The following is a 14572-nucleotide window of genomic DNA, read 5'->3' as shown; positions in this document are numbered from 1 at the left end:
TAAATATAGGGGTTTATTTCTACACTCTCAATTCTCTTCCATTGATCTGTATGTCTATCCTTATGCCAGTATTGCACTGGCTTGATTAGTGTAATTTTATAGTAAGTTTTGCGATTAGGAAGTATTAGTCCTCCAACCTTCTTCTCTTTCAAGATTGTTTTGACTGTTCTAGGTCCTTTGAATTTCCATATGGATTTTAGGATCAACTTGTAAATTCCTGTAAAAAAAAAAAATGGCAGCTGCGATTTTGTTAGGAATTAAGCTGATAAGTTTGGGTTGTATTGCTATAGATCAATTTTGGGAGTATTGCCATCTTAACAATATTAAGTCTTCCAATGAGATGTCATACGTAGTTACTTACATCTTTAATTTCTTTCAACAATGTTTTATTTTATAGTTTTCTGTGTCCACAACTTGTACTTCTTTTGTTAAATTTATTCCTAAGTATTTTGTTCTTTTTGATGCTATTGTAAATGGAATTGTTTTCTTAATTTCATTTTTAATTATTTATTGCTGATATACAGAAATACAATTAATTTTTGTATATTGATCTTGTGTCCTGCAATCTTGCCAAACTCATTTATTAGTTCTAATAGATTTGTGTGTATATGAATTCCTTAAGATTTTCTATGTATGAGATCATGTCATCTGTGAATAAACAATTGGCTTTTTTTTGCCAGTCAAAAGTCCTGCCTGCACTGGAGTCCAGGAGGGCTTGCCAGTGAGCAGCAAAATGCCTATTTTGTTATTCAAGACAAAAGGAAAGTTTTCATCTTAGGGTTTTGCTGGAATGTTTGATTAAGCAGCTGTTCTTGAACAGAAGAGATTCTGCCCCAGGGGACATTTGGCAATGTCTGAAGACACTTTTGGTTTTCACAACTTGATTGGGGTGAGGGTGGGGGAGGGGTGACGAACTACACAGAAGCCAGGGATGCGGGTGAATATCCTGTAACAGCCTCCCACCTCATCCTCCAACAAAGAATTATCTGGCACAAAATGTCAATAGTGCTGAGGCTGAGAAACCTTGGATTAAAGGAATGGCTTCCAAAAATAATCTCTTCTCTCACTGGTGCCTGAGCAACTCTTCTCAAATCTGCAAGATTCTAAAGAACAAGTTTGGAGTGGAGTTCAGGGAATGATTTCTCAGGCCACAGGCCTGCCTAACAGAGGTGGAGACAGTGTCCTGGGCCCCAAGTCAGCAAGTCCATGAACAGTTGGACCAAATCATGCACAATCTCCAGCAAGACAGAGATCATCACTCAGCAGAGAACACATTGCGGCTGCTCCGGTGCCAGTGGCCATGTGTGATAATTACTATGGCACCAGCAGGGCATATTAGGTTTTGTGGAGCTTAGTGCTTATACAGGTGGGAGACAGAGCTCTTTAAGAAAAAGAATACTGCATTAGTTAGACACAGGGACTTGGTAGAGACCCACGCAAGTTCCAGGGCCCTGAAACTGAAGTGTCATTAACTTTAGGGTGCATCTGCCTCAGAGCAGAGGTGGTATTGAGTGCAATGGGACTACCTACAAATTGCTTCATCCTTCCTGCTTTTCCGAAGAGCACTGTAGCTAATTTGCATTAAGAAACTATAAGCAGTATGGTGTGTTTTATTCTTTTATTCATGTATATTTTTTAAACTTTTTCTTTGGTGAAAACAATCTAAGTCCTGCAGCTTGGCTTTAAGATCGAAGTTGACAGTTGCAGAAAGATAAACAACAGTCCTAGACACTTAAAAGCAGGTGGTAAGTGATTAATCAGGACAACAAATGGCTTTGATGATATATATTTTCAAATGTTGCATGATGAATTTAGTTCTGAAGCAGTAGGCTTTGCAGATACTAATGTCAGGTAACCCATATTGCAATAAAAGCAGTGAAATGTACATTTTTATAGTTCAGAGCATTATTATTTCACATTTATGTAGCACTTTGTATCTGCTGAGTGTTCCTTTAATTATTTATTTTAATGATCTTGTGAGGCCAGTACTAGTGGGTATTAGCATCATTACAAAGATGGGGAGAAAGAGGGAGAGGTTACCAAAAATGAGGCAGAAGCAGAAAGAGGAGAATGCCATAAAAGGACAGACTCAAGGGAGCAGGAGAATTGGAGAAATTCAAAGGAAGGCATGACTGAAATGACTGCATCTGTGACCACCACAGAAACCTGAATTTTTAGGCAGTGGAGAGAGTTTGAGAGGAAGAGTGTCAGAATCAATAAAAGGATGTATTGCTTGTCTCACTTATAAGTAAGCACATGGAACAAGGTGAGGTAGTACTTAGCTAAATTTATGAAATGGATTTGGACAAATTTACTAATGACCAGGTCTTAACTAACTACCGTGAGAGTGTAAAATTCCGTCCATGTCAGAGAGGAAATCCAGGCTGTCTGGCTGCACATTGCCTTATTGCCACTGTCCCATCCAGGGTCCAGGGAGGGCAGGCCATGGACCTGAGCCAGGACAGCCATGTGTATGTCACATCTATCTCACTGACTGGTCAGATCTGGGTAGATTCCTGCAAACCACTGAATTCATCCATGGTCTGTTCAGAACCAACTGAAACATTTAGATTCTTTCCAGGTGTCTGAAATTCCAGCATTATAGTTATTCGTGTTTAGATAATAATAATGGCTGGCACTTAGTGCTCAATAATAAGTACCAGGCCCTGTCCTAAGCACTTACAGACATTAACACATGTAATCCTCACAATAACATTGTGAGATAAATACTAATTTAAGGGATGAGAAAACTGAGGCCCAGAGGGGTTAAGTAACATGTCCAAGGTCACACAGCTAGTGAATGGTGGAGTCCGGATTTGAACCCCATGCAGCCGGGCTCCAGAGTCTGTGCTATAATTATAATCTCTTCTCTATAATGCCTTATTGAGAGGTTTTACCATGCTTCCTCATTTTGTTATTTACAAATAAAATACCAAAGAACATAACAATAACATTAGAAAAATGAACAATGAGCAAGCTATTTTTAAAGATAGGAGAATAACTTCTAAATTATTGTCTTCAGGATCACCCACACACTGTATGTTCTTCTTTTGTGCTCCTAAGTTGCGTTGGAACTTACTATAGTACTTTTTATTTTCTCAATTATAGTTAGGTGGTATTCCTGGGGCAAGTCCAGAAAAAACTCCTCCATTGATTTCTGACCTACCTGAGACAGGGACCTTTAAAAAAATCATCGTCTTATGCCTTGTACAAGGTAGACATTCAATAAGTGTTCACTGAATAAATGGAGTTAATTGCACTTCAGGCAGTGGGTTGGTTCTAATTTGATAGACAATCAAAAGATCACTCTGTAGTAACACTATCCAGTGGAACCTTCTACAGTGAAGGAATTGTTGTAGATCTGCACTGTCTCATGTGGTAGCCACAAGCCACATGTGACTATTGAGCACCTGAAATATGGCCAGTGTGTGACTGAGGAACTAAATATTTAATTGTATTTAATTTTGATTAACTTTACATTTAAATAGCCACAGCTTTATAGTATTAGGTGTTTAGCCAAACAAATTAATTTGGATCCCTATTTCTAAAACCATTGCCTGAGATTCAAAGCCTTTTTTAAAGCCAAGGACCTAGTCCTAGCAATCACAGATAAGAGGCAAAAGAGAGTGAAATTATATTACCTTCTAAATGGTTTTACGATAATTGTCCATTCAGAAGTATCTCAAGTAAAATAAAGTCTTTTAATTACCATAACAAAGATATATCAAAATTTCAAAAGTACATCCCCTTTGAATCTGTAACTCATTTTCTAGGAGTTGCTTCTGTTCTGACACACACTGTGAGGCATATGTACAAGGATAGTCCTTAAAGTACTGCTTGTAATAATAGCAAAAGACAACCTAAAATTCCATATGTAGGAAGCAAATTACATAAACTGTGGTATGGTGGTAGGCACAATAATGGCCCTCCAAAGATGTCCACATCCTAATCCCTGGAATCTGTGAATATGTTACCTTACATGGCAAAAGGAAATTTCCAGATGTAATTTAGTTAAGTAACTTGAGGAGAGTATCCTGGATTGTCCAGGTGGGCCTCATGTAACCACAAGAGTCCTTATCGAGGGAGGCAGGAGGGTCAGAGTCAGAAAGAACACGATGTGATGAGAGACACAGAGGTCAGAGGGATGCAACTGCTGGCTGGGGCCACAAGCCAAGGAATGGGGTGGCCTCTAGAAGAAGGAAAAGGCACGAAGATGAATTCTGCCTAGAGCCTCCGGATGGAACAGAGCCCTGACAACACCTTGATCTTAGCCCAGTAAGACCAATTTTGGACTTCTGACCTCCAAAACTGTAAGAAAATTAATTTGTATTGTTCTCAGCCACTAAATTTGTGGTAATTTGTTACAGCAGCAATAGGAAACTAATGCAGGTAACTTCATATATAATGGAATACTGTGCAACCACTAAAAAGAATGAAGAACACCTATATGTTTTCATATGGAAAGATCTCCGAGACATATTATTAAATGAAAAAAAAACAAGGTCTAAGACAAGTACCCCTCAGTTACAAAGGATACACAGAGGCCTATGTATTTCTGGAAGGGGCAAGCTGGAGAAGGGGTAACCTGGGGAAGGGGTGGTCAGTGTTAGAAGGGAGACTTACTTCTCACACTGTGCTTCTCTAAACTAATACATTTTGAGAATTGCCACTCGATAGAAAATCAATTTTCACACCAGATCTTTGGGGGATGAGACAAAGAAACCATACTAAGTTCTACAGGCCTTTTTCAGGTGTGTGGCTCTGAACTTCAGGGAAGAGTAGATAAATAACATTACCTGACATGAGAAATTAGCTGCTGGGTGTGAGAACTGCTAATGTGTGCTCCAGAGCAGCCAGACTTGAAGGGCAGACGGAAGCTGAGAGAAAAAGCCCCAAGGTCATTGTGGAAAAAATAGACACTAACTCCATGTGCAGAATTAGACCATTCAGAAGGACGAGATCATGCTTCTTTCCCAGGGGTGTGCTAAGAAGACAGTGTCAGAGGGAGATTTGAGTTCTGTTGAGCCAGGAACCTAGAACAGGAAACCTAAGAAGGTGGTGAGGCTAGAGCTAATTATGAAGTGTGAACTGCAGAAGAGAGGAAACTGCCCGCAGCCACTCCTGCAAACAGGTGCCATCATCACCTAACGCCCGCATCACGGAACAAATGGAACAAAGGAACAAATGTGCAGACGGTCCAGACCTGGAGGCTCCTACCTCTGCAGGGAGGCACCTCCCATCATCCTGAGGATTTCACCGTGAAGCCTGGGGGCACCCTGACCCACCTGGCCCCGGGAGAGAGGAGGAGCCTGACTGGGGTGCATGATGGGAGTTAGCTTTGGGAAAAGGTGAAGGAATGGATTTGCAGTTTAGGTTTGATGTGTGGAGAAACAACTTGAAAGGCCTGACATCAGCTGGGGAAGTAAGGCGATGACCCCTGCCTGACCTGTGGGATCTAGGGCTTCTCAAAGCAAAAGGAGAAACGGAGAGAAACCCCTGAGGTCCTCAAATGCACAGTTACTTAACATTTGAATCATTTAATCCTTCTAAACCACAGTTTATTTATCTGTTGGATGGGAATAAATAATGGTACTTACTTCTATGGGGAAGGTTAACAGAGCTTGTCACCGAGCTTGGCAAACTCTGCAGCACTCACTGTGTTAAAGTACATAGTACACAATTAACAGCTCTGAATGGCAGGCTCGTTGTTGCCCCCATTTTACAGAGGGAGAAACTGAGGTGCAAAGCACTCAAGCATCTTGCCGTGGTTACCCAGGGATTCAGTAGCAGAGGCAGGATTTACCCCCGGGCAATTTGGCATTGCAGGTCATACACCTCTTGTAGTACATGGGGAAAAATGGTAGTTGTGGTTGTGGTGAGATAATGGCTGCGATGTAGAGGCACCATGATTCCCATCTTAGCAGATAAACTGAAGTTTAGGAGGACCAGGTGACTCAGATGTTAAGTAGCTGTGCTTTTGTGACCTGATGTCTGGGGCTCAGGTGCCCCCACCACAAGGGGATCCAGACAAGTGTCACTAGGCCACCTGCCCCAGTGACAGCTCCTGTGTGGCTGTGGGGACTGGTGGGAGCCAGGGAAGAGGGAGCATCTAAGCATGTCTGGAGAGGGCACAGGTCCAGAGGCAGCCTGCGGTTCCCTGTACTGCCGGGACTCCTCATCACTGCTCCCAGGGTGAAGGGAGCCTGGGTGGGCCTGGTGTGGCTCCAGGGCAGGGGCCAGAGCAGAGTGACACCGTGGTGGCACAGAGACCCTACAAAAGCCAGAGGACTCTCCAGGGGAGGCTGCCAGGAGCAGACGTTGACACTGGCGGGCGTGAAAGCTGTTATAGGCCTCAGTGATTCCCTGTCTCCGTTGGGTCAGGAGGAGGAAACTGTGGGAGCTGGGACTCAAGAGTGTGAGCTCCATTCCTCATCAGCACTTTGCCTAGCTTGGCGGTCCAAGGAAACAGCTGCTATAGCTCTCTTTGAAGTTCACGCACACTAAGGTGGTCTTTGAGTTAAACGTAGTTTGCAAAGCTGTTTCCGGATCAGCTTCAGAAACCACAGGAGAGTGAAAAGTTTAAAGCTGCACCATTACTAAAATGACAGTAGTATTAAGGAAGATGGCTCAGGTAATTAATTTCATACCTGGCAGAACGTAGGAAATGTCCTTGTTTTGGAAATGGGCTCATTTATTTTCCAAGCCAGTAGGTCAGGCTTGCTTTTGTTTGTTTTGTTTTCCCAGTTTTATTGAGAAATAATTGATATATAAAGTTGTGTAAGTTTAAGGTGTACAACATAATGATTTGATACATGTATGTATTATGAAATGATCACCACAATAAGTTTAGTTAACATCCATCACCTAGCAGAGTTCCAAAGAATTTTTTTTCCCTTGTGATGAGGACTTTTAAGATCTATTCTCTTAGAAACATCCAAAAAACAGTACTGTTCACTATAGTCATCCCAGAACTTATTTATCTTAAAACTGGAAGTTCATACCTTTTGAAAACCTTCCCACAATTCCCCCACTCCTATATCCAACCTCTGGTACCACAAATCTGATCTCTGTTTCTATAGGCTTAAGTCTGAACACATTTCTTTCTTCTTCTCTATCTTCTTTTTTTCCTGCCTTAATCTTGTTTGCTTTAGTTTTGTGCATCTATAAATTGCTTTTTGGAAGCTGTACTTTATAAAAATGTTTCAGTATGCAGTTGACCTTTTTTTGTTGGGGAAACAAATTAAAAAAGGAGGAAAATGGAGTGAGGGTTAGAGATTGACTAGAACTGATGCTGGCCCCAGTGGTCAGATTCATTGCTGACTGCAGGGATATTTCCCCTAGCGGTGGTGTTGTGGCGGGGGCTAGAGAAACACCGCTAGTCCAAGGCCAGGTGAAGGAAGACAGATGCAGTGAGAAGGCGTTCATGGGCTGATTACAGAATTATTTTATACTTTCCAGAAGATCTTGACATTTAGATTCAAGGGGCCTGATTAAACAGGGAGGCCTACAAGATCCAGTGTAAAAACAGGAGGAAGTCTCATGTCTGTTCCAACATATTGCCATGGATCTCTCTTTGCTGCCATGACAACAGGCTTGAGAGCTCTGTTGTGATACCTCTCTGACCTCAGCCTTTGATTCTGCCCTGCGGACTTCCCAGTACTGCCCTGGAATAGGAGGACTTGCCCTGCCACCTAGTCCCTGGTTTCACAGTGGATAATTCAGCATGGCGGAGCCTTTAAAGCTTAATTTTTCATGATCCAGGCCAGAAGCCTGAATGAGTTGTATACATCTCTGTTGTACGGCTTCTGATCAAAGACAACTGTAAAATGTTGAACAAATCAAATGGAGAATTACACTGAATATTTTGAATACCAGAGTTGCATTTGACTATGAGCAATAGAATCCTGAGAGGCAGTGGTTTAAATGAGACAAGAATTCATTTTTCTCACAAAATGAGTATTCCAGAAGTAGGCACCAAGGACTACTGTGGCAGTTGTAGGACATCATCTTAGAGTGTAGCCCTTATCCTTATGTTCATGAGATAGCCGCTAGAACTCCAGCTGTCACATCATGCTCTTCTTGGAAGTGGAAAGGAAGAAGTGCCAAGTGAAAATGGTGGTTAGCAGTTGATTCCATATGGTTTTTAAGAAGCCTTCCCAGAATCCCCATCCAACAACTTTCACTTACATCTCAGTGGCCAGAACTTGGTCATATGTCTACCCCTGTCTGCAAGGGAGGCTGGGGAATGTTGGGTTTAATCTGAACACATTGCTTCCCTTGACAAAATCTGTTACTAAGGAGCAAGGGGAGGATGGATATTGGTTAGGCACCTAGAAGTCTCTATCATGAGATGTCTGTGAATGGATGAAACTGGGAGCTGCTGAAAATGACCAAAAATAAGGTGGCAAGAACGAGGCCATGGAAGAAGCCAGAATTTCCTGAGGTCTGTTCATTAGCTCCCAAAGGCTGGCAGATAGTACTGACTGATAATAATACCATTAATCTAGCATATATGACAAGTCGACATAATAGGACATTGCAATAGGGAACAAGGAAATCAATTCATGGGGTTGCCACCCCTTACTCCGACAATGGAATGCATGAAAGGTAACATAGGCATAAATCAGGTGCTACTGGAATGAGCCTACAGTTCTGTTGGTTTGAACGTTTGCTTCTTTTTAGTAAATACATATTTAAATGAGGATATACGTCAATTAAATTTATGTCAGTCTTCACCATTTTCAAGTAAATCCTTCATGCTTAATAAGCCGTTGCCACGGGTTAACTAAACTGAAGGTAATGAATTTTTTAGATAACTGCAACACTTTTTTTTTTTAATTTTTATTTTATTTTATTTATTTATTTATTTATGGCTGTGTTGGGTCTTCGTTTCTGTGCGAGGGCTTTCTCTAGTTGTGGCAAGCGGGGGCCACTCTTCATCGCGGTGCGCGGGCCTCTCCCTATCGCGGCCTCTCTTGTTGCGGAGCACAGGCTCCAGACACGCAGGCTCAGTAGTTGTGGCTCACGGGCCCAGCTGCTCCGTGGCACGTGGGATCTTCCCAGGCCAGGGCTCGAACCCGTGTCCCCTGCATTGGCAGGCAGATTCTCAACCACTGCGCCACCTGCAACACTCTTTTAAGCAACAATTTAAAAAAAAAAAATTCAAAGTTATTACTGGAGATCATATGATGTCTTACTGCCTGTTTCAACATATATTGAATAACTTAATGTAATGGAACATTTTTGACTGTCTGCTTCTTGTGTAGGAAACAATCTTTCTTACCATTTACCACCTGTTCACCATCTGCCACGCACAGACACACACACACACACAGACACACACACCGCATACTCCCTCCCCAACTCCACCACTAAGTATAAGGAAGGGAAGTTTTGACAGTGTGCTGACATATCCCTGGTTCATGGAGGACAGTTTAGAACCAGCAGGTAATCAGGCACTTGTGTTATACTTGCATTTTTTTATAATTTAAGATAATTAAAATGTATTTACCTCTAAATCATCACTCCAAATTACTATGCTACTTGAGTTCTATGCCTTTGTGTGGAGGTGTATACTTTTTTGTTTTGGGTGTGTCTTATTCTAGCAGCAACCTTTTAATTTGCTGTTTGTCAACTGCTGTGCTCTGGTAAACCCAGAACACCTCATTTATTAGCCTGTGGGCAAAGTCATAGTAAAAGGCTCTGGGAACTCTCATTGATGGTGGGTATGTAAGTTGGTAAATACACTTTGGAAAATGGTTTGGCAGCATCTACTAAAACTGAGCACAGGCATATTCATGGATCATACTCCCAACCATCAACCTACTGACACAGCTTTTTCCCCTATGAGAACGCAGGCCTTGTTGTTGACACCCCCTCCAGCAGTTTCCCAGCCATCAGCTGATCTTAGGCAAACCAGCTCAGCACATCAGATGCATGCTCATGATGGGGAACGTATGCAGGCAAGATTAGGAAACTTGAGTAGCTTCCTCTCAGTAAGCTCCTTGAACCCTATGTGACATTCCCACCCCTTCTCCAGAAACCTTCCAACTTTGTACCATTTAGGATGACTTCTCCATCAGTATCTAGTACTATAAAGCCCAACACAAACTGGCTTAGACAATAAGGGTGAGTCATTGTCTCATATAACTGCAAAGACCAATATGGGCTTCAGGCACAATTCTCTCAGAGCTCCCGTTCAGTTTCTCTGAAATCTCTTAACTCTGTGTTCTGCCAGGTTGGTTTTATCTTCAGGTAGAAGTCCCTCACGGTCATAAGATGTCTGCTAGCATCAAATGGGTAACATGCCTCTTTGTTCAAATGAGGAGAGAGCAGGCCTTTATCCAGATAATCACCAAATAAAAGCTCTGAGCACAACTCTTGGGACCTTCTGGGTCCATCTCCTGAACCAGTCATTTTGGTGGCAAGACCCCACCTGCCTGCAGAGTTGAAGCCCCAAGCCCTAGCTAAGCAAACAAAACAAGCAAAAAAAATGACTCCTGCTGCACCTTCTCCCAGAATAATGGGTGCTTGCTCTTACTATGTTTACATAACTAAAAAGGTTGGCCCTTTTTAGTGTCAACTGCCCTTCTAAAACATAAAGTTCTGCCTCTCTGCTATACCAGACTGTAACACCCACCTCCTTAGCCAGAAATTCCAAGGACATTTGGTGAGAAGAGATGCCCACATGCCATAGCATCTACAGCACTGGATGCAAGATAATAATAATAATAATAATAAGGCTTCATCTTTGATTAGCATTTTACAGTTTCTAGTGTGTTTTCACGTGCAGCACCTCATTTCATCCCTGGGAGCTGGGTAGGATCTGTACTGTTATATCCAGCTTGTAGATAAGGAAATCTCAGAGAGATTGAATGACTGACTTAGGCACGGTCAATGACTTGTAAGTGATGGAGCTGGCATTGGAATCTAGGTCTTTTTGATGTTAAACTTTTGGGGGGAACTTTCTTCTGATTAGTCTTTTAGACCAGGGTACAGAGTAAGAAAGATAAGAAAGATGTAAATTTGATTGTGTGAGGCTGAGTAGGAGTTGTCTGAAAGGAGGAGTCCTCTGCTGCAGGGCTTTGGTGTATATGAGAGAGAAGACAGAAAAGATCTTCTCAATCTTTGCTTTTGCCCTTTTTTGGTTTTCTTTCCCAATTACCTTTTCCTTGTGTTTCTTTCTCAAATTCTCTTCTCTGGTACAGCTTTCTCAAATACAGTACCAACTACTTTTCATGCCTAGGCCCTATTCAAGAATCAATTTTGAAAAGGAATCCTGGGGTGGGGGGGTGAGGGGACAAGGTGGGGAATGTGAGAGATTTATAGGATTGGGAAGGGGGGGTGAGAAAGGGGATGGCAGAAGAAGGAGAAAAGAGAAAGAAATTAGAGTCATGAGTTGGCTCTGACACCAAAGATTAACTGTAATCTAAAATGTGTAGATTACTTTATACATTTTTTTAAGAGAACTAATGCGTTCAAAGCAATGTGATCTTGAACTATAGACCCAGGAGTGGGAGCACTCAAAGATTGGGAAGGCCAAACCTACTAACTGAAGGGTTTAATTAACTATTTTAAAGTATACCTGGACACCGGCCAAGCAGTATAAAACATTATATACAGCATTCATTTTAGATAAATTTGGAGTACTCACATATTCAGTTGTTGAAAATTAATTATTTTTTTAATTGAAGTATAGTTGATTTACAATGTTGTGTTAGTTTCTGGTGTACAGCAAAGTGATTCAGATATATATATATATATATATATATATATATATATATATATATATATATATATAAATTCTTTTTCAGATTCTTTTCCATTACAGTTTATTATACGATATTGAATATAGTTCCCTGTGCTATACAGTAGGACCTTGTTGTTTATCTATTTTATGTATAGTAGTTTGTATCTGCTAATCCCAAACTCCTAGTTTATCTCTCTCCCCGCCTTCTGCCTTTGGTAACCACAAGTTTGTTACCTATGTCTGTGAGTCTGTTTCTGGTTTGTAAATAAGTTCATTTATGTTATATTTTAGATTCCACATATAAGTGATATCATATGGTATTTGTCTTTCTCTGTCTGACTTACTTCACTTAGTATGCTAATCTCTAGGTCCATCCATGTTGCTACAAATAGGATTATTTAATTCTTTTTTATGGCTGAGTAATATTCCAGTGTAAATATATACCACATCTTCTTTATCCACTCATCTGTCGATGGACATTTAGGTTGCTTCCATGTCTTGGCTATTGTATATAGTGCTGCAATGAACACTGAGGTGCATTTATCTTTTTGAATTAGAGTTTTCTCCGGATATATGCCCAGGAGTGGTATTGCTGGATCATACGGTAACTCTATCTTTAGTTTTTTAAGGAACCTCCATACTGTTTTCCATAGTGGCTGCACCAAGTTACATTCCCACCAACAGTGTAGTGGGTTCCCTTTTATCCACACCCTCTCCAGCAGAAAATTAATTTTCTTAAGACTCTGATCTGCATTGGGAAATATGGAAAGAATTTGAGAACCAAGAAGTGTTAGAGTCTGGAAGAAGCCCTTACCAACTATTTCTTTCCTCTGCTATGACTATTACTGGGCAACTCTTCCATCATCTTGGAGATCTGTTTAAGGCTCAAAGGGTCCTTTTTGAATTATTTGCACCAAGAATTATATTGCATCTAACTTCATGGTGATGAGAAACTTAGAAAGAATTAATCCAGATACTCTTGGGCTGTTATCACAATAAAAGTCATCTAATTTTATACTGTGGCTTGGAAGGAAAAACAGAAGTTGTAAACTCTTGGGCTCATGGGCTAAATGTGGCCCGCAGATGGAACTTGTTTGCCTTCCACTGTTTTAAGAGAGGAGTGCTCTCCAGTTCAGCACTGGTCCCCACCATTCACACAATACACACATGTGCACTCCACACCACCCTCTTCTCTGATTGCTTCACCTTCCTGACCCTTAGGGCATCTGAGTTTGAGAACTCTGAGATTACAAAAGTCATTCAATATATGAGGCACTACAAGAGAAGAGAGAATCATTTATGTTGGGAAAAAACATAATGAGATGAAAATTATAGAAAGGTAAATTTAGTCATAAAATCAAGATGAAAGTCCTTCCTGGAGAAGTTACTGGAATCTGGGTTGGTTTTGTGAAAGGCACATACGCCTAGCTCTGGAAGAAAAGGGATTGAGTTGCAGAGCCTCTGAGATGGCATTCAGCTGGCTGGCTGTTCTATGGCTCCAGGAACTAAGACTGTAACAGAAAATATGATTACGCCAAACAATTGGCTGAAAAGCAACATAATTAGAGTCATTACAGACTGGAGACAAAGACAAAGAGCATGACAAAAGCAAAAAGAGTCACCTTTCTACATGATAGGTGATGCCTGTGTTCCCCGCCCCACCCCAAAATCAACAGTAGGAAGTACACAATGAGTGGGTAAGTCAGGAACTGGCTGAAGAACAAAACAAGGGTATCTTTTCAAAGTCTCACTTCTCTATAAAGTTCAATTTTAAAATCAGGTATTTAAGACCAGTAAATGAGCTTGGCAACAGCAATGAAAGGACCTTCCAAAGGATAAGGAAAGGGAAAAGACAAGTCAAGATTCTCAATACCTGTTGGAGGCCCCAAGCCCTCTCCATCATCAGTACCCCATCCTGACCCTCAGGACCCAATCCTAAGTGCATTTGGTAAAGTAAGACACTTTTCCCCTCAATCTTAGTGTTTGTGATGTACGTGAGCCGGATCCTGCCTGTGGCAAAGAGCCCAACTTCTCCCTCAGATTCAAGGGAGAGAAGGAAAATGTTCTAGAACACCCAAATTCAAGGAGGAATATTATGTTAAGAGCCAGGACTCTGGAATCAGACAGACCTGAGTTCAAATCCTAATTCCAGCCCTTATTAGCTTTATGGACCTTAGTAAGTTACCTCATTTCCCTGGGTCTTGTTTTTTCTCATCCATAATCTGGGCATAATGTATTTAACTATCTCATAGCGTTTAAAAACAGATCTGTGTTAAGACATCTAGTCCAACAGTGCCTGACCCAACAGTAGGCACTCAGTGAATGGTGGTAATTGTTATGTAAAATAATCATCGTAATGAACTTGAACATCTGTGAAAGGGAAAGGGGTCCTACTCAGTGAAATAAAAGGAGAGCTAGTGTCAGATCTCATGTCATGGCTCAGTGCTTCCCAGCTTATCTCTGTCCAGCTGAACAGCTTTGTCTGCATTAGCAGAGCCTAGGAAACCAGTGCTATCAAAACCAATGAGACAAGCATTTCAAAAGTGCCTGTTAGGGGCACAGGGCAGTGACACTGTGCTAGACCTGAAAAGAGGTCTCGCCAGAGGTTGAGCCATGATCATGGGAAGGTATAACTGTTGTAATCTCTTCAAGCTGAGAGATGATTGAAGACTATCTTTCATTGATACTACATAAGAGAAGAACAGTAACAAATTGTTAGAAATTACTTCAGCATTGAAAACTGAAATCTTAGTGCCCTGCTCTATCACAGTACTGAGCTATACCCCCCATACAACTTTTATTGAGCCCTATGTGCAGGCACAG

This window comes from Balaenoptera borealis (assembly GCF_965194805.1).
Source record: "Balaenoptera borealis genome assembly, chromosome: 7".
Lineage (NCBI taxonomy): Eukaryota > Metazoa > Chordata > Mammalia > Artiodactyla > Balaenopteridae > Balaenoptera > Balaenoptera borealis.
The sequence above is the reverse complement of the archived record's forward strand: the minus strand, read 5'-3'. Positions refer to the sequence as shown.